The sequence below is a fragment of the Loxodonta africana genome, chromosome 3 (genome assembly GCF_030014295.1).
Source record: "Loxodonta africana isolate mLoxAfr1 chromosome 3, mLoxAfr1.hap2, whole genome shotgun sequence".
Classification (NCBI taxonomy): domain Eukaryota; kingdom Metazoa; phylum Chordata; class Mammalia; order Proboscidea; family Elephantidae; genus Loxodonta; species Loxodonta africana.
Window position 1 is genome coordinate 43,274,960 of NC_087344.1, and position 26,418 is coordinate 43,301,377.

Sequence of the window (26,418 nt, forward strand, 5' to 3'; positions counted from 1 at the left end):
CAAGACTCTTGAAATTTAGCTACTCCACAATAATAATAATAATCTCAAAAGAAAAGGGAAAAAAAAACATAGAAACAATTACAAGAAATAAAAAATAAATGATATACCAACCAAACTCAATCACTATAATTCTAGTGTGTATAACTGACATATTACTAAATGAAGTAACAGCTATCAAGAGATAATTGCTATCAAGCAAAAGTGCAAATATATCATCTAGCTTCAAAGAATTTAACATGGATTTTTGCAATGATTTTTAGCATTTGTTTATTCTACGTACCATAATCAGCTCAAGGTATTTTTAAACAAGAAAATGGCTAAAAAGAAAGGAAAATCAAGGATGTTTTCAAATACAAGTTAGATAGAGGCAAAACTGCAAGCTAATCATTAACAGTGGTATTTTTCAGTACAGTATCTCCCAAACATAATGCCTTGTCTTTGATTGAGAATACTGCTGAATTTTAATGCCTCTGTTTTGTCAATAAAAAGTGTTCTATATACTCCACGAGTTCATTAATAATCCTCTAGGAAGACCTAAATTAAAGCTTGGCAAGCAGTCTCTCATGAAACAAAATTTGCTTGTGGTTTGTTAGAACTAAACGTGCCAAATGGCAAATTAAGATGTGGAAACACACTTTAAAGGTTATGCTTTGAAAATATTCAATGACTCAAAGAGAGGCATCATTAGGCGGTAGCAAAGCAAATACTGGGACACCTATTTCATTTGCAATCTGTTTAGTTTCAGACGGATAATTTTACGATGACCACCAAGAGCTGTTAGGATAAACTTTGAAAGGAGATAGACACGTACTCCCTAGAATTCCATTAGAGGGCTGGAAGGTAACCAGAATGGCTCTCACTTTCAGCAATAAAAGCAATAAAAAGAGTCCAATAATTCACATAGAAACTGCCATTGTGTGGACTACATTGTGTGCATTGGAGTCCATGGGAATGCTGACATGTACACTGCAAGTGGTGATGGAAGAGTCAATTAAGTAGTGGGAAAGGGCTTGCAGCAAAAATTTAAACTAAAAATAATCCATTTACAGGAGAGCAGAACAAGAAAAGCTGGCTAAACTATAATCAAACTCTGTATTTCCACTTTCAATGGTAAACACAGTTGTTAAGAGTAGTTAACACACAAGACCATAAGTGCATGCAATTTCAAGTCAGTAACATCTGTCTTACCAATAGCATCCTTGTTATATCCTCCATTTCTTTGCTCTGAGAGAGAGAATGTGAAACAACCCAAGAGAAAGAGTGATACCCAAAAGAAAGAGAACAGCCAATTTATCTTAGGGAATATTGGGCCTTTCATATAAATTCCTAAAATTATAAATTCTAAACCTGTTAGATTTCTGGAATTTTACAGATTTTCTTTAAAAATAAGGTCAGATGAGAACCTAGACTCTCCCCCTCATGCTTTAGTCCCTACCAACTGAGGCAGTGAGCCCGCTTCGATGGTGAAGAATGGTAGAATTAAGACAACCAGATAAATTAGACAGGCAAAGGCAGTCATGTCTCACATTTCATGAGAAAAAAAGAAATGGTACAAATTATAAGCCACTGACCTCTGACCCAAAACAAGGCATTTAAAAAAAAAAACTGTTGCCATTGAGTGGATTCTGACTCATTGGTCAGTTGAAAATTTTTTTTAAGTTCTGGGGATAAAACTTGGTTAATTTCACCACCGGTGAGGTTTTGTCCTATGTATTTTTCCAGGTGATTTAAGTGGTGAGTGATGCTCTTCTCATATGGTAAATGGAGGCACCATTTCATCCCTAGCTCTGATGGAGCTTTCCAACGCAAAAGGGTTCCACCTCTTATGTCAGATGGGGTTAGCTTCAAGCACTACAATATACTAACTGTAACCTTGGGCAAGTCTCCATATGTTCATCTGTAAAATATGATTAATAATAGTACCTACTACATAAGATTACCATGAGAATTAAAAGAATAATTCAAGTAATGCCCTGAATGGAGTGCCTGTTAGGTATTATGTGGTCATGAACTCTGTCACGGATTTATTCTCCTAAGAACCTGATTAAAACAACCAGCCAGGGCCTCCATCACCCCATCAGTGAGGTTAGCGATTCATTATGTGTTTACACAGCACATCACTAGGGGGTGGGGGAGATACACAGCAAAATCAGTATCTTCTGCTTCATTATTGTTACCACCGCTACTGCATTATTTATATGAAAGGAGAAGTGTGACAGGTGCTTGACTGGGTCCTATAGGCAGAGCATCTCTCGTGACAGTCAATGCCTGTCTCAGCAGCAAACTCCTTCCCTGCCTCCCCACACCCGTTCACCATCATCCCCGCTGGGGAAAGTACAGTGGAGCCATTCGGTGGCCACATAACATCAAAATGCTATTATCTAAGCATTCTGGCCATAGATTTTGATGAAATAAAATGCTCCATCACTAAATAATACCAAATTTATCCTTGAAATATTATTAAATATTCAAAGAGGCTCAAGGTGCATCAGAGTAAAAGAAAGAAGAAAAAAAAGTAGGGGTGACAGATAAATTTCCAATACCCGACCAAACCAAACTTGCTGCCATCGAGTCGATTCCAACTCATAGCAACCCTATAGGACAGAGTAAAACTGCTCCATGGAGTTTCCAAGGGGCACCTAGTGGATTCGAACCGCAGGCCTTCTGGTTAGCAGCCATAGCACTTAACCACTACACCACCAGGGTTTCCATAGGCACTCTAGTATATATATTTAATAAAGCAATGAAATTATACAAAGAACACCAACTTACAGAACACAACCATAAAGAAACAAATGACAAGATATTTTTCATCTGCTTAATTCAAACAGGAGGAAAGACACATGTCTATAAAAGTCAGGGTTTCTATAGAGTCACAAGCACTATATTCAAAATAATTTTCCTCGTTCTATTTTCTCTGAACAAGTAAACGTAGGCCTACCTACACTGAATGCATTAAAAATTGTCACATTTTTCAAAACACTTAAAGTAACTTAAATGCTTACTGTGTCTACCACCATCCCCAGAGAGTTAATCACCCCCTTTTCAACGCTACGTGGAGCTCTTTCAGGGCGTGGAACATGTTTCATTCATTTTCTACTCCCAAATTTTCCTAAATAATTTATTCATTCATTTTAAAAAGTGTACTGATCCTACTATGTGCCAGATGCTTTATTCATTCAATGTAAAGGTACTGAACAGGCACTACTCCAGGCATTTGGAATGTATCTGTGAACAAAGTAGAAAAAGATTCCTGGCCTCATAGAGCCTACATTCAGCAGACGGAAGCAAACAATAATCAAGAGATATAATAAGTACATATACAATACGTCCAAAGGTAGTACCTGCTAAAGAAAATGAAAAAGTAGACCAAAATAAAGAGGATTAAGAGTGTGCACCAGCTAGGGCGAGCACCAGCTGCAGTTCTAAAACCGGCAGTCAAGGTAGGACTCACTGAGAAATGACACTGAAACAACCCTTTAGGGAGATGAGGAAGTTAGCCAAGAGCACAAAGTGAATCTCTCAGGAAGAGCATTCCAAGGACAGGGAACCACCAGGGGAAAGGTTCTAAGGTGGGAACGACCTGGCTTGTTTCAGGGAGAAGGCCAGAGGGGTTGGAGCAGAATGGGTGGGGAGGCGGACTGTTGTTGTTAGGTACCGTTGAGTCAGTTCCAACTCACAGCGGCCTTATGTGCAACAGAGCAAAACACTGCCTGGTCCTGCGCCATCCTCACAATTGTTCTGCTTGTGCACACTGTTGCATCCACTGTGTCAATCCACCTTGTTGAGGGTATAGTCTTCCTCTTTTCTGCTAATCTTCTACTTTACCAAACATGATGTCCTTCTCCAGGGACTGGCCACTCCTGACAACATGTCCAAGTACGTGACAGGTAGTAGTAATAGGAGATGAAGTCAGAGCAAGCCTTACCTTAACTGTGTAACCTGAAGAGTAAAAAATTTCCAGGTGCACACACCCCGAAATTATATCTGTTTGAGCATGAAATATATCTAGAACCCATTACAATTAAAAAGGAGAAGTTATAATATTCCTCCTTCATCCCAATGGATAATCTTGCACATCTTGTTCCTGGAGAAGCAGCACCCCACTTTGAAGGTCCCTGCCCTGTGCTGTGCAGCATGGATGGGTTAACAGCTGGGAGCAGAGCAGAGGGTTTGCTTTCCTACAGTGCTTTGAACCCAGGTCTCTCCAGGTCAAACCTCTGCTGAGAATTTGCATTTCTAACAAGTTCCCAGGCAATGCTAATACTGCTGCTTAGGGATGAATTCTGAGAACCACTAGTAGAGCTGTGGTTCTCAACATTTATTATACATAAGAATCACCTGGGTATCTCGTTAAACTGTAGAGTCTGATTCAGTATATCTGGGGTGGAAATGCAAGTTCTCAGCAGGGGTTCAAACCAGAGGGAGCCAGTTCAAAGTCCTGCGTTCGGCACTTGGACTTCCCTTCTGCCTTCACGGAAGATCCCCAGATGTGGGAGGAGATGATCGGGAAGGGTTTTACTCCCACCCAAGAGTTTTTTAAAGCCTCTTCTCCAGGTGGGAATGAGGGTGTGGGTGAAGGCAGGCACCTGACCTGGGCCAATGGGATTTCGCTACTTGGCCTCCTGCCTCACACCTGCTTCTCTCTGCTGGAAGGGCTGCTGGTGTCTGTCAGAAATTATAATTAAAATCTTTCATATGAATGTAAAACCCTCTATCAGTGACATGGAGCTAAATATTCAACTATGTATTACTAAATGATCAGCAGCTTTATTTTCTACATCAAATAATTTACTTTTATAAATAAATTTTTGTAAAAGTTTTTTTTTTTTAAGTTTATTGTTTCTTTTCTATCGTTATTTATTTTTATAGTTACCGTCTATATTTATAGCAAGTAACAGGCTTTTTAAATTTAGTAGTGATATAAAGTTTCATTTGAAAACAAATGTGTTTTAGTGCAAAAAGTGAGAATATTTTTAAAACATTAAATAACAATGCTGGTGGTATATGTCAAATGAGCAGAAATCATGACAGTATAAACGACTGAGGTTGAGGAAATAATACTGTTGTGGAAAGCAATACAGCGTGGGTGCCAAGAGGCACAGGCCATCTGTCTTCTTCCCCTCGCGCCTGGCGCAGTGCCTGGTACACAGTGCTTCTGCAAATATTTGTTGAACAAATGAAAAAGATAAGACCAGGATCTGAACATAGATGTCTCTGGCTCCAGGGTTCCGGTCCTAACCTTTCTACCAGTGGGGCTCAGTCGTGGCTACACAGTGGATCTCTGGTGAGCTTTTTAGAAACAGTGCTGCCTGGAGATTGAGGATAGGGCCCATCAGTATTTAGAAGGCTCCCCAGACGATTCTAACGTGTAGCCATGGTTGCACACCACTGCACCATACCACGCTGCCTTCCTAATTAAAGAAGTAATCACAGTTAAGTGCAATCAGCGTTATGCTGGGGCCACTACCACACCTAGAGCCCGGGAACTTCGCCTAGTCTAAAAGCCCTAGGGATAATTAACTGAGGCCCGAAAGACTGAGAAGAATTAGCCAACCTGTGTATTCTAGGCAGAGGAATAGCATGTGCAAAGGCCTCCAGATGAGAGGCTGCATGATGAATTCGAGAACTCGTTTTCCTCCTATCTCTCCCACCTAGCGTAACCAACTGACAGCGTTCCCAGGACACAGGACCTGCAGGAACAAGTTGATCATCCTATCGTGCTACTCTGACCAGAGAAAGATATTTGCTAACATGATCAGTCAGATTCTAGGGCCCTGATTACTTCTCATTCACTAATGGGTGGGAAAATCATTAGGTACTAAAAGAGGCTCACTTTCTCTGATACACATTCTCTTTCTCTAAGGCAGTACTCCTAGGACATGTTGAAGTTCCTACCAGTTTGCATTCTCTTCTCTCCCCAGTTGGGTGCTAAGGGAGCAAGCAATCAAAAGATTTAAAGGAAGAGAGTGAGAATCAGATTTACTTTTATAATATCACCAGAGCTATATGACCAGAGGACAGCAAAAGTAGAAGCAAATGAACCAGTTTTGAGCCTAACGCTGCATTTCAAGTAACAGATTATGGGATCCTAGACTTGGTTGTAGGGAATCTGGTGACATAGTGGTTAACTGCTCAGCTGCTAACCAAAAGGTCGGTGGCTTGAACCCACCAGCCGCTCCATGAGAGAAAGATGTGGTAGTCTGCTTCTGTAAAGATTACAGTCTAGGAAACCCTATGGGACAGTTCAGTTCTGTCCTATGGGGTCGCTATGAGTTGGAATCAACTGGAAAGCAATGAGTTTTGTTGTTGTTGTAAGATTTGGTTGTATGTAGCAGTGAAGATGGTAAGATCAAGAGACATTTAAGAGGCAGAATCAAAAGGAGTATACAATAATTAAATATGGGGGTATAGCAGAGAAAAAAATAAAAAATGAATAATTTTAGACATGACTTATAAAGCACAGGCTCTTCCCAACTTACAATCTCAGTATGTTCCAAAAGTTCACTGTGGATTCATCATTCAAAATTCACATTTCCAAACAAACAGTTCTATAAATTATAGTTTACATTTCCAGGCTAGGTCACAAATCTACTAAATCTAAAACTAAAAGGCTGACATATATTTCCAATGAAAAATTACAGAAAATACTGCTGAAAATTTTTTAAATGAATAAGAACTATTTTATATTTATTTTGAATGTTGATATTTGAGGCAAAAACAGATTTACGTGATGGAGATACTTGCAGAGGGTTTAAATGGGTCTTCTGGGTATTTTCAAGGGCTGGGAAGCGGTTTCTTTATGATATTTGCTCTTACTTTAAAGTTAAAAGTGTACAGATTTCTCTTGTTTAGCGCAGGTATTACTGGCTCCACTTTCTACACTTAACCAGTTATAATCCGGGTTCGTTTTTGGAAAGAAATAGCTTCCTGAGGCAACCAATGAAGAACTGAAACAGAAAGTAGAAAGGCTGGACGTTAAATATTGCCTGAAGTGGAATGGGAAACCAAAATCCATTGCCAGCAAGTAAATTCTGACTCATAGCAAACCTACAGGAGAGAGTAGAACTGCCCCATAGGGTTTCCAAGGAGCACCTGGCGGATTTGAGCTGCCGACCTTTTAGTTAGCAGCAGAACTCTTAACCACTATGCCACCAGGGTTCCTGAAGTAGAATGAAGTGATTAAGAAAAGACTGAGGGAAAAGAAGTAACACAATGTGTGTCACTATGTGTGTCAAGCCAGTATGGTGGAAGAGGGAGTGGTGGGAAAGACAGTTGTCCCTGATAGCTTTCCCTGGAGCATTTATCTCAGGACAGAGGTGAGAGGAGGAACACGACGTGTCATTAGTCAACTGCGTGCAGCCAACAGGGAAAGGACAAGGGGTCAACAAATTCTAAGCCCCTTATTTAAGTCTCAACAACCTCCATTTTTTGAGGTCCATCCCATCCTCAAGGCACTTCCCCACTTACTCCTACTGAGACAACTCATTACCCTTTCTAGACTCACCTGTCAGCAAGCCCCTCAATGGCCTCAAAAGGAAAAAACCAAACCTGTTGCCATCAAGTTGATCCTCACTCACAGTAGACGAGTGCTTACTCACTGTGCCACGAGGGCTTCTCTAATGGCTTGGAGTCTAATAGTCTCAGCTGACTCCCTGTCCAGCAAAGGTCAGTCATTTCTATAAAACTCTCACACGCACACTCCATTGTCTCCCTTTCTTGTCTTTCTGTCGTATCTTCCTGGAAGCAGATTTACTCTGTCACATGAGGTTGCTATAGTCGAAATCAACTCAAGAACACCTAAAAACAACAACGAATCTCAACCCCAGAATCCCTGGGTGGCACAGACAGTTAAGTGCTCCACTACTAGCCAAAAGGTTGGCAATTAGAACTCACCCAGAGGCACCTCGGAAGACAGGCCCAGTGATCTGCTTCCAAAAGCTCACAGCCTTAAAAACCCTGTGGAGCAGTTCTATTCTGCACACATGGAGTCACCATGAGTCAAAATCAACAGGAAGGCAACTAACAATAACAATCTCAACCGTAGACAAATTCACAAATCAATTTTCTCCACTCATGCCCCCAAGCTACACAGTGTTGCTGAATAAAAGTCAAGAAAGTACGTCAACTGATTTTATTCCACTCATTCAATCCAATCATCTCTAGTTGACTCTATTACATTTCCCCACTGTTTATTCCAAGTCTTTTCTGATCTGCTTCAGTACCTAACCTCCAACCTCATTTTTCTCACTTTCCTATAAATAAGCTCACCTCTTACTTTACTAAAAGATAAAAACATTCACAACTTCCATCTTTAACTGATATTTCTGTTTTTCACTCTTCATATTCTTTTCCATCCCTGAGGAAGAAATGACCAAACTTTCTCTAGATTAACTCCATTTGTACCCTTTCCTTAACTTCTTTCTTTGAAAAAATTATCCTCCATCTCCTCTCTCATTTCCATTTGCTGTCTATGGATTCCTCACTGAATTCTTCTCAACTAACAAAAATGTTAAAGTAAAACAATCTTCTCTCAGTCCCTTCACTGCTTCCCAACTTTGAAAGAATGGACCATGTAACTTTACCAATCTGTTCTTTCCCACCTTGAAGTCTGGGCTTCAACTCTTCCTTCTTTCTTCTCCATTTTCTATTCCCAAATCCTACATGTTATTCAGATTCAGCTCAAAAGCTTCTCTTTTCAAGAAGCTTTCCCTGATCCCTTTAGTTCTGTCTTCCTTAAAGAAACTACAATACTTGTCTTTTTATCATTTACCTTATTTGATTAGTATTATTCGTACTATCTTCTCTACCAGATCGTGAGCTCCTTGTCTTTACTTATGCATATACGTATGTATATGTATGTGCATATGTATATGTACAGTCATGTACCACATAACATCCATTTGGGCAATGTCTGATCACATATATCTCTCCATGGTCCCATAAGGTTATAATAGAGTTCAGAAATCTCAATCAGAGAATAGGACATAGCAGACATAACCAGACGTAGCAAACGAAACACTTTCCCACATGCAACACGTGTATCTCATGTCTCTTGTATACAAAGCAATTGCACTGCCAGGTGTATAATGGTACAGTACATATATAACCTATAATATATATGTCTTGATAGTCATAATAAACGCCTATGTTACTGGCTTATTTTAATGTGAAGTTTCCCTACTCACAAATAAAAAGTTTACCGTATAACAGTGCATGCTTCGACTTGTAAGCAGCAGTATCCAATCTTGTGTTCCTACAATGTCCAAATGACATAACATCCTATTTCACAGAACCTGTAACGGACATTAAGCAACTCACGACAATATATGCCTTGCACATAAATGATACCCAAAAATACTGGCTGAAGGGAAAAACAAAAGAAACTTTATTAAACATGCCTAGTGTATGTAAACAGGTATAATATCTACCACACATATATCATGTATTATGATTGGATAACTAGTCAGGCTCCAAGATGGCCCCCAATGACCACATCCTGCTATTCACACCCTGTGAAATCTCCTTCCACACTGAATTAGGGCCAGTCTGTGTGTCCAAAGGAATACCATGGACCCGATGGTATACAACTTCCAAAGCTAGGTCATAAAAGGAATTACAGCTTCCATCCTGGTGTCTTGGACTACTCAGCTGCCATTTCATGAGGACACTAAGGCAGCCCTGTAGAGAGGCCCTCGTGGAGAAAGACTGAGGCTTCCCACCAACAGCCAGCACCAACATGGCAGCCATGTGTATAAGTCACTTTGAAGGCCCATCTCCCAGCCCCAGTTAACCACTGAGAAGATGGTAGCCCCAGCCAACATCTGACAGTAATCTCATGAGAAACCCTAAGTCGGAACCACCCAGCCAAGCCACTCCTGAGTTCCTGAACCACAGAAACTGTGATGGATAATAAATGATGATTGTGATCATAAGTCACTAAGTTTTTGGTGATTTATTATGCAGCAATAAATAATACAATGACTAACAAGGATAGAAAAAATAAAAGTTCATTAATTAAGAACATGTTTCTATTTTTACTATCAACTCTAAATTATGGATGAAAATGAAGTTTCTTCTCCATTAGCTTCATTAGTAAATGAAAATATATTTACATGCCACCTCCCAACAGGGTTTAAAGATCAATGTACTATCTTCACATACAGAAACGTGTAATCAAGGAATAAAGTGTTATCTTCTATAATAGAAACCTTTAAAAGTTAATTCATTTTTAACTTAAATAATTTACAAAAAATTAAGTGCAAAACCATCCCTGGTTCTTAATTACAAGACCGACAAGCTGAAAAAATGTGTAATTAAGAGCCATTTGCCCTATGCCTGTGAATATGCAAAATTATACTCTACAGTATGAGCCAGGTATTCTAATAAAAAATTTTTAACATTTACTATGGATTTTTGTTATAATTTAGAGTGATAATGTGAAATTCCTGCCTTCTTTCTGCTGCTTTCCAAATTTATCTCATTCTTCTAATTATTTGCTGAGTGAACTATTTAATGCTAGCTACCTGCATATTTATCTAAAAAGAGGATACCTTTAATTTCTCAAAATATTCTCATGAACTGAGCAATCTGCATTTCCCAGAATACTGCTATTTTTATAATATAGAGAAACCTGTGAGAACTGGAACTCGCCAGACTCGCAAGTCTTCTGCCTCTGACAGAGTGAAGCCACCACTTTTCCACTGCCCCCTCTTTCTACTTAGTGGAAAATACCTGAGTTTTCCTTCTCTGACATGTTCCCACTTTATACAGGTTCCAGTTTTCTCAAGTTTTACTGTAGCAAGGAATTGGGAATAGACAATAATGGTTAAACAAAAAAACCTAAGTGCTATTCCTTTTTTGGAGAAGTTTAATCCAAAAGAAAAACGTTGAATGAACCAGACCATTCTCATTGATGTTTTCCTTCACTAAGTTTTTGGGGCAAGCAACAGAGATAAAGAGAAGTGGAAAAACTGGATGGGTAGAGAAGGTACAGAAACTGAAATTATCTAAGCAATTTTTAAAAATCACATGAGCATGAGAGAGAATATGTTTATTCCATTTTACATTGCATGTTATTTTGCATGGGATAATTTTAAGTAAGGGTAGCATAAAATATAATTTGATGCAAGTGCCTAAAGAAAAAGAGAAGAATTCTAGAGGAAGAAAAGGACTCAGATCATACAGAGCGCATCCAATCTTCTCATTTGAGAAATGAAGAAATAGAAGTCCAGAGAGACAAAACCATTGGTATAGAACAGAATTCAACTCGGCTGAATGTTCCCTCCATGTTCCAAGCTGTCTCATTCACCAACAACCACAAAAACTAGAAGCCTTATTACATTTAATACTTTACATTTATAATGCACTGTCAGTTACAAAGGATTTGTGCATAGGTTAACTTAATTGACTTTATAAGATATATTTTAAATAATTTCCCAGTTTAAACACAAATCGAATTTTCTTTTTTGAGGTACAATTTTCTCATCCACTCATACGGTATCCTGTCCTTTTGTATATGACTTATTTCACTCTGCATAACGTTTTCAAGGCTCATCCATGTTGCTGCATATATCATAACTTCATTCCTTTTTATGGCTGAACAATATTCCATTGTATGTCTATGCCACAACTTGTTTAATCATTCACTTTTTGGCTATTGTAGGTAATGCTGCAATGAATACTGGTATATAAGTATATATCTGAGTCTCTACTCTCAAGTCTTTGGAGTATATACCTAGGAGTGGAATCGCTGGGTCATGTTTAGCTTTCTAAGGAACCAGTGAACTGTTTTATTCCACAGAGACTCATCTAGCAATGGATGAGGGTTCCAGTTTCTCCACATCCTCAGTCGTACTTGTTAACTTTCCACTTTTCTGGTAATAGCCATTCTAGTAGATGTGAAGTGGTATCTCATTGTGGCTTTGATTTATATTTCCCTAATGACTAATGATGCTGGGCATCTTTTCATGTGCTTATTGGCCACGTGTATATCTTCTTTGGAGAAATGTCTATTCAAGTCCTTTGCCACATTTTTTAATTGGGTTATCTTTTTTTTGTTGAATTCTTTGTATATTTTGGATATTAACACCTTATCAGATATATGATTTGCAAATATTTTCTCCCATTCTCTAGGCTGTCTTTTTACTTTCTTGGTAATGTCCTTCGATGCACAGAAGTTTTTTTATTTTGATTGCCACTTTTATTTAATATTATTTAGAACGTTCTAGTTAGTCATAGTAAGACAAGAAAAAGAAATGAAAGGTTAAAAAAATAGGGAAGAGGCAATTATTATCTGTAGACAATAGGATTGCCTAACAGAAAAATCTAAGACAGTAAATTGGGAAAGTATTAGAACTAATTAAGAGTTTAGTAATGTTATCGTACAATTAAAAAAAAATCAGCTGCTTTTCTAAATACTAGCAATAACATGTTAGAAATTAGCGAAGAAATGATTCACAATATAAACAATATTCCTGAGAAGAAATATGTGACTTACATAAACTCAAACTCAAAACCTTATTGAGGGCTTGAATAGAGAAACATACAATGTTCCTACAAGGAAAAAATCATGCCTTACTCTTCAAATTAATCAATACTATTTCCATCCACCGCAACCTGTCAGTTTGTCATACTGTGGTGGCTTGCACATGGCTATGACGCTGGAAGCTATGCCACCAGTATTTCAAATACCAGCAGGGTCACCCATGGTGGACAGGTTTCAGCAGAGCTTCCAGCTGCTGGCATTTATGAGAATGATGGAGGACCACATGACATTCAGTTCTGTTGTACTGTTGTACATAAGGTTGCCACAAGCTGGAACCGACTCATGGCAACTAACAACAACAACATTTCCATCAAAATCCCAATAAGTTTTTGATTCATTTGTTTGTTTTTGGAGAACAGGGGGAGGTGATGTGAGAAACTGACAAAATGATTTTAAGTTCTCAGGAGTCACACCACGGGCTTCAAGCATTGGTTATCCCAGTAAGAGAAGCCCTTAGTTCATGTTCCATTTTGACAGCACTCTCCCTACCTGCCCAACTTCCCAGTCATCCTCTTGGCTTTCAATGAGAATTTTTTTTTAATCTGACCCATTTGTTCCAAAATATCACACCGAATATTCCATCTTCATTAACTTGCTCTCTCTAACATCGTCGTCCCTATTTTCTTTGTTCTTGCCTCACACCTACCCAGAAAATCTTTGTTTGGGATAAGAGGCTCCTTGGTGCAGCAGGCAAGAATGCAAACTCAGGAGTCAGCCCATCTGTGGTCAAATTCTGACTTTACTGTTAACTCATGGTATAATCTGAGGTAAGCTGCTTAGTTTTTCCAAGCCTCGGTTCCCACACATATAAGTAATAATAGTACCTAACTTAAAGTTGCATGAGGGTTAAATGAGCTAACGAGTGTAAACTCGGCACAAGGCTTGACACTTTGCCCTAAAAACGAGTTGCTGGGCACTGTGACAAAATCACCCAAACATAAAGACTGGAAATGCCTCTGATTTATATCTTCCCATCTTAGCAGTCCTCAACACCATCCTTTTGCATGTCTCTAGTGAGCAAATTCTTCTGTTCCACAACTGCCCTTCTTGTGCCCACTTTTAAATGTGAGTATTCGTCAAAGTACCTGTCTATGGACAGGCCTTATACTCACTTTCAGCAATTTCCCCCTCCAAAGTTCTCAATTCCTGCTTACATAAATTACGATAATTACCAAATCTCTAGAACCATCCTCCCTCTTGAGCTTCAGATATATATTTACCCAACTGCCTATACCCCTCCCTGAATGTCCTACATGCACCTCAAACTAACATGTTCCACATACCTTTTCCTCCTCCTATGTTTTTAGTATTAATTATTGATACCCCCATCTACTCAAACAAAAAAATCTCTACTCTTTCCCCTCCTCCTCCCTACACCCAATCAGTTGCTAAGAATTATTGATTATGCATTTTAAGCATTTCTCTTGTCTCCTTCAGTACCACTGCCACCGTCTCAGTTCAGAATCTCATTATCTCCCTAGCTGGTCATCCTACCTCTAGCTTTGTTCACCCAGCCCCCCATCCACCTTTCCCTCAGCTATCAAAGCAATCTTTTTTAAAGTCAATTCTGATAATGTCCATTCCCTGACCAAAACTCATGGCTCCCCATTAGCTCTCTTTCACCCAAGCAGTGACTGATAATGATGATGATGATAGTGTTTATTTAGTGTTAACTATGTTCAAGATAGTGTACCAAGCCTTTCCATATTTCACAATATCCTCATAAGATGGATAATATTATTATCTCCATTTCACAAATGAACAAACTGAGGGACAAAGATGTTAAACTGCATATGTTAAATAAAGCCATAGAGCTAGTAAGTTTCAGAACCAGGATTTAAACTCAGGCTCTGTACTCCATAATAAAAAGCTATTTGCCATGGGAATTCATTTGTTAGTCAACATAGCTTTCCCCTTTGGATCCTTTACCTACATATCACAAACCACCCACAGTACAGTGCAGTTAGAACTTTCATTAGAAAAAAGAGAGGGTGCTTAGAAGGGAATGTTGATCAGCAGTTAGACAGCTATCAAATCCCTAATGCCTTAGAAAAAAAAAAAATGCCTTAGGAACATCAAATTAACCAACTATTACCAAAATTAAGGGGATAGGGTGAGGCAAAAAGGGATTAAAAAAAGGCAGAAAGTAGGAAAATCTAACAACTCAGCCTGAATATGCCTTCAGGTTAGAAATAAAACTGAATGAACAAAGTGCCTTTCAGCTTCTGAAAGGGCTTTTTTTACCAACAAGAGATTAATAATTAGACTGAATGGCTGTGGTTTAATACAAACTATACAAATATGGGAAACCCTGGTGGCGTAGTGGTTAAGAGCTATGGCTGCTAACTAAAAGGCTGGCAGTTTGAATCCACCAGGCGCTCCCCGGAAGCCCTGTGGGCAGTTCTACTCTGTCCAATAGGGTCGCTGTGAGTCGGAATCAACTCGATGGCAATGAGTTTTGGGTTATACAAATACGGTATTTTTCCCTCTAAACAGAATTTAGGAGTAGCCCCATAAGGTAGTAAAGGGAGTTTTTAAAAGGAGCAATATAAACTTTGAAGCAAAAAAATATTTTTAAGTGTTAATTATTTTTCCCCTTGAATCCGTTTTAGTATGCTATCCAACAAGGTCTTTAAAGGGTTCACCATCGACTAAAAGCATTTTCACCGCCTAATAAGCCTGAGCCCTATTAATTCAGACTGTGCTGCGTACATTGATTTTTGTCATAGCAAGGATCAACAAAAGTAACAGTTCTTCAAGTTAAGCAACTGCTCACAATGTTAAGTAGAAAAAATATGTCTGCTGTGAAATACATAGCATCCAAGCACTATTCAGTGCCAACAAAAGCTGTTATTTCTAACTTTAAGCAGGAAAAGGAAAGTAATCCCTACCTGTATAGAAGATAGTTTGGCTCTTTCAATAGTTCAGATAAAAAGCTGTAATGCTACGAAAGGATCAAAATTAGAGACAACCTACTTTCCAACTCTGAATTACCATCATTACATCACACAAATCATCAGGTGGGGACAGAATACACCAAAATAGAAATCACAAGCTGTAACAGCCTTGAAGGCAGTTCTTTCCCTTAAATGAAGCCTTTATATCAAACAAATCTATACAGTTCTGTGTATTCTAGCCTTTCACCAACTTGTAAATCAAAGATTTTCTTCCATAGCCCTTGGCAATTTTCCACATTTAATATCTGACAAAGGAATCCAGTTTTTATCTTCCCTATGCCAAAGCTATTCTATCATTAGACCCTCAAGTTATCATTATATTGCCTATCATATTAAGAAATATATTTATTTTATATTTGATAGTAACAAAAAGAATGCTGGATAGATATTTGCATAAACCAAAGTTGTTAATAAGTAGCTACTTCTCTGTACCTCCTTCTTTGGGTTTCTAGCTCAGGGGTTGGCAAAAGATGGTCCACGGGTCAAACCCTACCCACTGACTGTTTCTGTATGACCCACAGGCAAAGAATGATTTTTATATTTTGTAATGATTGGTTTAAAAAAATCCAAAGAATATTTCAAGACACAGCAAATTATATGAAATTTGAATTTCAGTGTCCATAAGTAAAGTTTTATTGGAAACTGCCATGCTCATTTATTTACATATTGCCTATAGTTACTTATTGCATAGGGTTGCTATGAGTCGCTATCTAACAACTTACTGGAGGGCTAAGTAGTTGGCGACAGAGGCAGTGTGGCACACGAAGCCTAAAATATTTACCAGCCAGCCTTTTACAGACAGCTTTCTGACCTCTGTTCTAGCTATTCCAAGAGAGTTACAAAACATGTTATTAAGAAGCAATGACCAGAAGGGGTGTAACTACTGAAAAGGAATGTGCTCTAACAGGCAAATCTGGAGTTGAAAAGGAAATTCCCTCAAGTGTTGATCAGCTAACATCTCTGTTTCATGAATTATCCTACCTCTGAAACTGCTCTATACCCATAACATGTAATCCTCTTATGTAGTATCTAAAGGTGTATGCTCATATAAAACAAGGCTTATTTAGACAGATAATTTGAAACATTTTATAATCAAAACTGAGAAAATTTGTTCTCTGAAGGAAAAGGAGCAACTGCCATCAAGTAGAACAAAATCAAGAAATGAAGACGGGTAAACTGGGTGTCTTAGTTGTCTAGTGCTGCTATAACAGAAATACCACAAGTGAGTGGCTTTAACAAGCAGAAACTTATTTTCTGACAGTTCAGGAGGCTACAAGTCCTAACTCAGGGTACCGGCTCTAGAGGAAGACTCTCTCTGTCAGCTCTGAAGGAAGGTCCTTATCTCTTCTGAGCTTCTGCTCCTGGGCAATCCTCACGTAGCTTGGCATCTCTCTTCCTCCATCTCTGCTCTGCTAGTTTAATCTCTTTTATATCTCAAAAGAAACTGATTCAAGATACATCCTACACGAATCCTGCCTCATTAGCATAACAAAGAAAACCCATGCCTAAATGGGATTATAACCACAGGCATAGAGGTTAGGATTTACAACACATATTTTTGGGGGGGACATAATTCAGTCCGTAACACTGGGGAAAAATTATAACTCTAAAATTGGTCCAAAGGACTGGGATGAGGTCTTAGAGATAGGGAAGCTTTCAAAAGTGTGAGAAATAAATCGAATAGTATATAGTGAATGGAATAAATAAAATGAATGGAACAAATTTAAATGGTATTTAAATCTTAGGTTAAGAAAAATTTCTCCTGTATTTTTTTAAAATACCAGGAGACTGGCAATTTACATTCCAATGGGGGAAGGGGACACTTAGTAATATTCTCTCTGTTAAAGTAATGTTCTACCATTACCTAAAATTAAAATAGAAAACAATAAGTCTGTTAATTTCAAGTTTGGAAATTGAGCAGGCACCTCCCAAGTCCTTTGTAAAATCAGGTTTAGTTCTCCTTAAAAATCTTTACCTTCTATTTGTAGATGCTGTATAAATGAATATCCAACCCCAAAGCTTTTTCTGCAAAAGACAGGCTCTAACTTCAAATTTTTTCTTCTAAAACATAAAATTCTATGGTTTACCCTCATATCATACCAACTCTGTATCAATTTTGAAAACACGCAATTTCATGTGAAAGATCTAATGTGACATGTGTTGTCTATTTTGCACACATAAATAAATATTTTATATTACCCTTTGTGATTAGGATGGAGAAAAAAAGATATATACACAGGTGATGCCAGAGGTGAAGTTAACACCCAATAATCAAAGCTAATACTCAGCACTCACTCCTGTTTCCCAACTGCCCTTTCACTGGGACAATTCTGAAAAATGTGGACACTTAATACCTGACATTAAAAAAAGGGGAAAAAAAAAAAAAAAACTTACCTGTTTCTTTCCAAAGAAGAAATAGTTATGCCTAGGTAAAAATAACAATTTTATCCAAACCGAGGCAGAAAGCCATGGGAAGATGCAGTAACTCATAAGCAACTAGACAAAGCAGAAAGACAGAGATATTATTCCTCATTCACTTCAGCTGGTACCCATAAACTCATGTGAACACACACCAGAAACAGAATCCCCATAGTGATGTGTTTCTTCAATTTGCACTTAAATATGAGTTGACTTGAGGGCACTGAGTTGAGATCTTTCATCCAAGAATTTCAAAGTGCTTTACAAATACATGCATTTCAACCATGAATGGTAAATTCATATTATCCTAGATCAGGTAAAAAAAAGAGAAGCTTGAAAAATTGCTGTTTGTATATTGTATATGAGGTTATGCTAATAGACCAAAATTAGAACCAAAAGCTCACAATCCCAAATGGCCATCAGTCATACTAGTCACACTTAACCACTGGTTATGCCTACTTCCACACTGTAATAACACCAAAAAAAAAAAAAAAAGTGGTAACAAAAATTATTTCCTGAATTTTTACGATAGCCTTAAAATCTTAAAACAAACCTAATATTCTAAGAGATTCATTAGCTTTTCCTCTGTAATCCCCACTGCTTTTTTAAAATACATATATATTATGTTTTGGGTGAAAGTTTACATAGTTAATTAGGTTCCCGTTTAACAATTTTTATATAAACTGTTTCAGGACATTGGTTACAATTTTCCCAATGTGTCAGCATTCTCATTATTTCCATTAGTGTTTGTTCTGTTTCAATTGATCCAGCTTCCCTTCCCCTCCTTGGCTTCTCATCTTTGCTTTTGGATAAATGTTAACCATTTGTTCTCATATAGGTGACTGTTTATGGGAGCACATTAATCACAGGTCGTATGGTTTATTTATAAGCCAATCTATTATTTGACTGAAAGGTGACCTCCAGAAAGAGCTTCAGTTACAAGTTCAAAGGATAGCTTAGCGCGATAATCTCCAGGGTTCCTCTAGTCTCTATTGGCCCAGTAGGTCTGGCTTTTTCTAGGAATTTGAATTTTGTTCTACATTTTTCTCCCATTATACCCAAGACTTTCTATTGTGTTCCTGGTCAGAATGGTTGGAAGCCCACTTTCTGCTTTTAAGGGAGAAAAAATTTAAAGGCTCCAAGAGATCCTTAAACTTCAAAACAGTTCTTTCTAAACCACATTTGATGACTTATATGAAATGAGTAAAAAATACACAGATTAGATTTCCCCAGAAATACACAGAAGTTTAAAAGTTAGAGGAAAAGGTGGCTGGCATAAAAATGCTTTGGGTTTTGCTGAGCACAAACTTTTGACAAGTTTTGAAAAGTTCAACATTGACACAGACATTCACAAATCATGCATCTGGTTTCAACATTTCCACTTAAAAGAGATGTTTAATAACATGTCAGGATAAGTCAAATTCTTTCCATTTATTTGAATTCTCTAATAGAGGATAGATTTAGTTCCTATTCAAAAAGATTTGAAAACATAAGCTATACTATTCCATTTGTTTAATGTCCCACGAATGCCTGAAAAGCAAACTCAAGTCAATTTAACTGAATCAAAACGTGAATTCCTGTTTTCCTAAGCCAGTATGTTTTAAACCCAGCAAGGACATTTCCTAGGACCAAATAATGATGATCTATTATCTAAATAGCTTTTCCAAGCCAAACCAGAGCGCTTTGTTCCAAACTCAAATGTCTACCAATTTGGGACCCCATATGGTGAAAACCAGTTCAAAAGACCCGGATTATTTTTTCCAAAGCAAAACCTTCAGTACAAGGGGAAGCATGAACATGCTGAGCTACACTGCCCTCTAGAGTCGCCGTCTGATATTTTTTTTTAGCCTGAAATTCAGTCATGTGCCACATAACGTCCATTCAGGCAACATCCACGTATACACCCGTGGTCTCGTAAGCTCAGAAATCCAGATCGCAGAACGGGACATTGGGGACCGGCTGGTGTAGCAAACACAACAGTTTCCTGCATGCAAGAGGTGTATCTGACATCTCTTGTATACAAAGCAATTGTGCCGCCAGGCAGATAATGGTACGGTACATAGTCTATAGTATACATTCCTATGCATAAAAAACATTAAAGAAACACTTCCAGATACACTAAAACATCTTTAAAATAATAATGTTTTGATGCATGTCACAAAGCAACACCCGTTTGTTATTACGAATCACTGTATATGCCTTGAATTTTTAATATAATAGGCTTTTATGGGGGGCTGGTTCATAACTATGGGTCGTATGTAAGTCAGGCATTCATAACCCAGGGACTGCCTGTATGTAATATGGTGTTTGCACAACATTCAAATCACATAATGTCCTGTGAACGTATCGTGGACATTAAGCAATACATGACTGTGATTAAATTCTAATCATTAAAAAAAAAAAAAAATCATAAGGTCCTTCTAATTAAGCAATCTTTTGGTATTCCAAATTGTAGACTGACCTTTTTTTTTAATAATGGATTAGTAGTCATTACAAAAACGTATATTTCAATTACCCAACATTATTAAAGGCCAGTAAAGCACGCAAACAGAATCTTCTAATTTGCATTTTAAAAAAGAAGTTTTAAAATAGCTCGAATTTCAGAGATCTCTAGAACAAATATTAATTAACCCATTCGGCCAGGAGTTCTGTCTAGCAAAACCTCAAGTTCATATAAAACCCCTGCTGCCGTCGAGTCGACTCCAACTCATAGCGACCCTATATTTCATATATTTGACCACATATACAAACCTCAGGCCCCAATATAGCCAGTGTTCCCCAGGAACTACTGCAGCTTGCATTTGTCCTCTCAGCTCCCAGCAGTTCTCTGACCCACCTATTCTCTTGCCAGACAACCAGGGCCCTAAAGGGATTTTAAGGCACTAATGAGAAGCCAAGACAACCAAGATCTGTGTTAGCTGCAAATCACAAACACTAATACCCACTTTTACTAAGCATGCAATAAGCAATCTACGAAGGACTCAAAGTAAATTAAAATTATCCCTCCAGCCTAAAAACTCAATAGGCACTCATAACACACCAACCCACTGCCGTTGAGTCGATTCCAACTCATAGTGACCCTACAGGACAGAGTAGAACTGCCGACAGAGTTTCCAAGGAGCGCCTGGCAGATTCGAACTGCCAGCCTCTTGGTTAGCAGCCGTAGCACTTAACCACTAAGCCACCAGGGTTTCCCTTCATAACACACCATAACTTGGTTTTTTCTGATTGTTAATATTTGAGAATTTATTAAAGATATGCCTTACCATGTACCACCAGTAGTATAGCTTGCTTCAGCTCTTATAGTAAATGACTAGAGTTTTTCTTCTTGTTTGTTTTAATCTAGATTCACATGAGACCATAAGTAATCATCCCTGCTCCAATCTTATTTAGGAAAAAAAAAAAAATCTGTTATCTCTTCAACACCAAAAATCTATACCTCTTCAACATGCCTCATTTAAAAAAAAAAAAAAACTAAGAAGCTATGATCCACACCCACACATCTATCATTACTTTTGAAAGCAACCTAATAAAAGTAATCTTGGAGCTCCAATCCAGTATATAAAAGTAGTAGCATCCTTTGGAGCAAAGAAGTAATAGGATTTCCATGGGCTCTAGCACAGGGGCTAGCAATCAAGGATCCACACGCCAAGTGCCTGCAGCCTGTTTTTGTAAATAAAGTTTTATTAGAATACAAGCACAGCCATTCGTTTACATATTGTCTATGGTTCACTGATTTCCCACTACAATAGCAAAGTTGAGTAGTTGCAACATAGACCATACAGCCCACAAAGCCTAAAATATTTACTATCTGGTCCTTTACCAAAAAAGTCTGCAGCCTCTGCTCTGTAACAAAGATCCCCAGTCTTCTCCAGGAAGGAACTTAGAGCTATGTCATGTGTGCAACATGGGAGAGGGGTTGACTTGGAAAGAGTGAAGGGAGTTAGAGCTGCTATTCACTCTATAGCAAAAATTAAGGAAATGATATGATGGGAACTCATTGGAAAGAAGAACTGAAAGACATATCTGATTCTTCCCATTAGACAGTCCGCATGAGGAGTTCCAAAAGACTGAAGGAAAAAAAAAAAAAGCAGCTCTAAGGTTGTAAGTGATGTTACATTAAGAGCTCACACCTGAGGTAGGCCTGAGGCAAACTTCCAGATTAGCTCTAACAATGAGCGTGAATATAACCGGGTCTCGGAATAAATATGGGATAAATACCAAGGATTCAAATCCGTAAACCATCAAAATAAAGACCCTTTCTACAACTTACGTTATAAAATACAATGAATTCCTTCGAAAGTATGGAAAGTACAAAAATCAATCTGAAAATGGCTTCCTCAAACCCTGATTCTAATCTAGGGTTTGACTATCAATGAATTATCTTAGAGATATCACTTCTCTTTAGACTTCAGTGTTCTCATCTGTAAAATAAGGGAGTTGGGTTAGATCTGTGGTTCTCAATATTTAGCATGCATCAGAATCACCTGCAGTAGTTTGTTAAAAACAAAGATTGCTGGGCGCTGAACTTCCAGTTACAGCTCTCATGTGTAAAGAACTTGAAAGTTGTCACTCCTACCATCACAGCAAGAAAGCAGCTGAAAAACTGAAAATCAATGACTTAGATTCCTCAGAGAATTAAGGTAACAAGAAAATCTCCACAACAAAATCTGGAGTGACAGGATAACACGGGGATTCACAGACAAGATTGGCTAACCTGAGGCAGAAGCTGATACACCAGTGGTAGGACACATAAATGGTAATTTTGACAAATTGCTGGAGACTAAGTGTGGACTAACTAGAGCATTAAAAACTCCTGGAGGGAGGAGGGGCCAAGATGGCGGACTAGGTGGATGCTACCGCGGATCCCTCTTGCAACAAGGACTCGGAAAAACAAGTGAATCGATCACATACATAACAATCTACGAACCCTGAACAGCAAACACAGATTTAGAGATGGAGAACGAACAAATACGGGGAGGCAGCGATTGTTTTCAGAGCCTGGAGCCAGCGTACCAGTCAGGTGACCTTCGGCGCCCGATATGGGGCAAAGCCCAGGGGGGCAGATGACAGAAACTAGGGGCCTAGCCCTGGCCCCCGAACTCATTCCGGGAGGGGGCCCAGCCGGTTGGCGCGGGTGGCGTGGTGGCGCAGCCAGTGGGAAAAGTCCCCGGAGGCAGTGACTGGTCTTGGAGCGGGGAGAGCAGCGGCCCAGCTGGGGAGCCGTCCCGCCGGGATTTTGGCGGACCGCGGGCACGGGGAGCTGCTCCACCCCCCTGAACTAACCCCGGGAGGGGGCCCAGCCAGTTCGCGCGGGCAGCGTGGCGGCGCAGCTGGTGGGAGAAGTCCCCGGGAGACAGTGACGGGTCCTGGAACAGGGAGAGTGGCGTCCCAGTCAGGATGCACGGTCGCGGCGCAGTCGCAGGGAGATGCTCCACTCGCCTGAGCTGACCCTGGGGGGGAGCCCAGCCGGTTCGCGGGGGCCGTGCGGCGACGTGGTAGGCGGGACGGGGGGGAGTCCCCGGGAGGCAGCGACTGATTTTGGAGTCGTGAGTGCACCATCCCAGGCTGGCAGCGGAGGATCTGACCGTGACTCCAGTGGGCCAGACCCCCCAGGGGCAATCTCCACACAGCCAGCACACATAGGCGACGCGCCCCGTGGAAATCTCAGATATAATAGTCATTCCAAGCAAGACAAGCAACTCTGGCTATATTCAGAGGTGCTACTCTCCTATCTCTCTGATCCCTCCCCCACCCTCCCCAGGCGGCTCCATTAACATCCGAATAGCCTGAGCCAGAGGGAGAACTCTGATAGGGATCTGACTGCATTTTTTTTTTTAGCAGATTTTCTGGAAAAACTAGTTTCCCAGTGATGGCTCGGAGACAGCAGTCCATATCAAACCACGTAAAGAAGCAGACCATGACAGCTTCTCCAACGCCCCAAACAAAATAATCAAAATCTTTCCCAAATGAAGACACAATCCTGGAATTATCAGATACAGAATATAAAAAACTAATTTACAGAATGCTTCAAGACATCACAAACGAAATAAGGCAAACTGCATAAAAAGCCAAGGAACACACTGATAAAACTGTTGAAGAACTCAAAAAGATTATTCAAGAACATAGTGGAAAAATTAATAAGTTGCAAGAATCCATAGAGAGACAGCATGCAGAAATCCAAAAGATTAACAATAAAATTACAGAATTAGACAACGCAATAGGAAGTCAGAGGAGCAGACTCGAGCAATTAGAATGCAGAATGGGACATCTGGAGGACCAGGGAATCAACACCAACATAGCTGGAAAAAAATCAGATAAAAGAATTAAAAGAAATGAAGAAACCCTAAGAATCATGTGGGACTCTATCAAGAAGGATAACTTGAGGGTGACTGGAGTCCCAAAACAGGGAGGGGGGACAGAAAACACAGAGAAAATAGTAGAATAACTCCTGACACAAAACTTCCCTGACATCATGAAAGACAAAAGGATATCTATCCAAGATGCTCATCGAACCCCATTTAAGATTGGTCCAAAAAGAAAAACACCAAGACATATTATCATCAAACTCGCCAAAACCAAAGATAAACAGAAACTTTTAAAAGCAGCCAGGGAAAAGAAAGGTTTCCTTCAAGGGAGAATCAATAAGAATAAGTTCAGACTACTCAGCAGAAACCATGCAGGCAAGAAGGGAATGGGACAACATATACAGAGCACTGAAGGAGAAAAACTGCCAGCCAAGGATCATATATCCAGTAAAACTCTCTCTGAAATATGAAGGGGAAATTAAGATATTTACAGATGAACACAAGTTTAGAGAATTTGCAAAAACCAAACCAAAGCTACAAGAAATACTAAAGGATATTGTTTGGTCAGAAAACCAATAATATCAGATACAAGCACAATACAAGGTCACAAAACAGAATGTCCTGATATCAACTCAAATAGGGAAATCACAAAAACAAACATTAAGATTAATTAAAAAAAAATAATACACATAACAGGGAATCATGGAAGTCAATAAGTAAAAGATCACAATAATCAAAAAGAGGGACTAAGTACAGGAGGCATTGAACTGCCAGATGGAGAGTGATACAAGGCGATATAGAACAATACAAGTTAGGTTTTTACTTAGAAAAATAGGGGTAAATAAAAAGGTAACCACAAAAAGGTATAACAACTCTATAACTCAAGATAAAAACCAAGAAAAACGTAACGACTCAACTAACATAAAGTCAAACACTATGAAAATGAGGATCTCACAATTTACTAAGAAAAACGTCTCAGCACAAAAAAGTATGTGGAAAAATGAAATTGCCAAAAACACACATGAAAAGGCATCAAAATGACAACACTAAAAACTTATTTATCTATAATTACGCTGAATGTAACTGGACTAAATGTACCAATAAAGAGACAGAGAGTCACGGACTGGATAAAGAAACACGATCCATCTATATGCTGCCTACAAGGGACACACCTTAGACTTAGAGACACAAACAAACTAAAACTCAAAGGATGGAAAAAAATATATCAAGCAAACAATAAGCAAAAAAGAAGAGGAGTAGCAATATTAATTTCTGACAAAATAGACTTTAGACTTAAATCCACCATAAAGGATAAAGAAGGACACTATATACTGATAAAAGGGAGAATTGATCAGAAAGACATAACCATATTAAATATTTAAGCACCCAATGACAGGGCTGCAAGATACATAAATCAAATTTTAACAGAATTCAAAAGTGAGATAGACACCTCCACAATTATAGTAGGAGACTTCAACACTCCACTTTCGGAGAAGGACAGGACATCCAGTAAGAAGCTCAACAGAGACACGGAAGATCTAATTACAACGATCAACCAACTTGACCTCATTGACTTATACAGAACTCTCCACCCAACTGCTGCAAAGTATACTTTTTTTTCTAGCGCACATGGAACATTCTCTAGAATAGACCAATATTAGGTCATAAAACAAACTTTTGCAGAGTCCAAAACATCGAAATATTACAAAGCATCTTCTCAGACCACAAGGCAATAAAACTAGAAATCAATAACAGAAAAACTAGGGAAAAGAAATCAAATACTTGGAAAATGAACAATACCCTCCTGAAAAAAGACTGGGTTATAGAAGACATCAAGGAGGGAATAAAGAAATTCATAGAATGCAACGAGAATGAAAATACTTCCTATCAAAACCTCTGGGACACAGCAAAAGCAGTGCTCAGAGGCCAATTTATATCGATAAATGCACACATACAAAAAGAAGAAAGAGCCAAAAGCAGAGAACTGTCCCTACAACTTGAACAAATAGAAAGTGAGCAACAAAAGAACCCATCAGGCACCAGAAGAAAACAAATAATAAAAATTAGAGCTGAACTAAATGAATTAGAGAACAGAAAAACAATTGAAAGAATTAACAAAGCCAAAAGCTGGTTCTTTGAAAAAAATAACAAAATTGATAAACCACTGGCTAGACTGACTAAAGAAATA

General features: G+C 38.8%; 1 protein-coding gene across 11 annotated transcripts in view; it reads right to left on the minus strand.

Moving 5' to 3' along the window:
- Positions 1 to 26,418, minus strand: part of RERE (arginine-glutamic acid dipeptide repeats) — a 473,241-nt gene that overhangs the window by 363,246 nt on the left and 83,577 nt on the right. The window contains exon 1 of one of the 11 annotated variants that reach the window (XM_064281198.1): positions 17,899 to 21,354. The exons of the other annotated variants lie outside the window; for them this stretch is intronic. The gene's annotated coding sequence lies outside the window, so the exon portion shown is untranslated. Of the gene's footprint in view, positions 1 to 17,898; positions 21,355 to 26,418 lie in introns of those variants that run through there. 11 annotated transcript variants of the gene reach the window in all.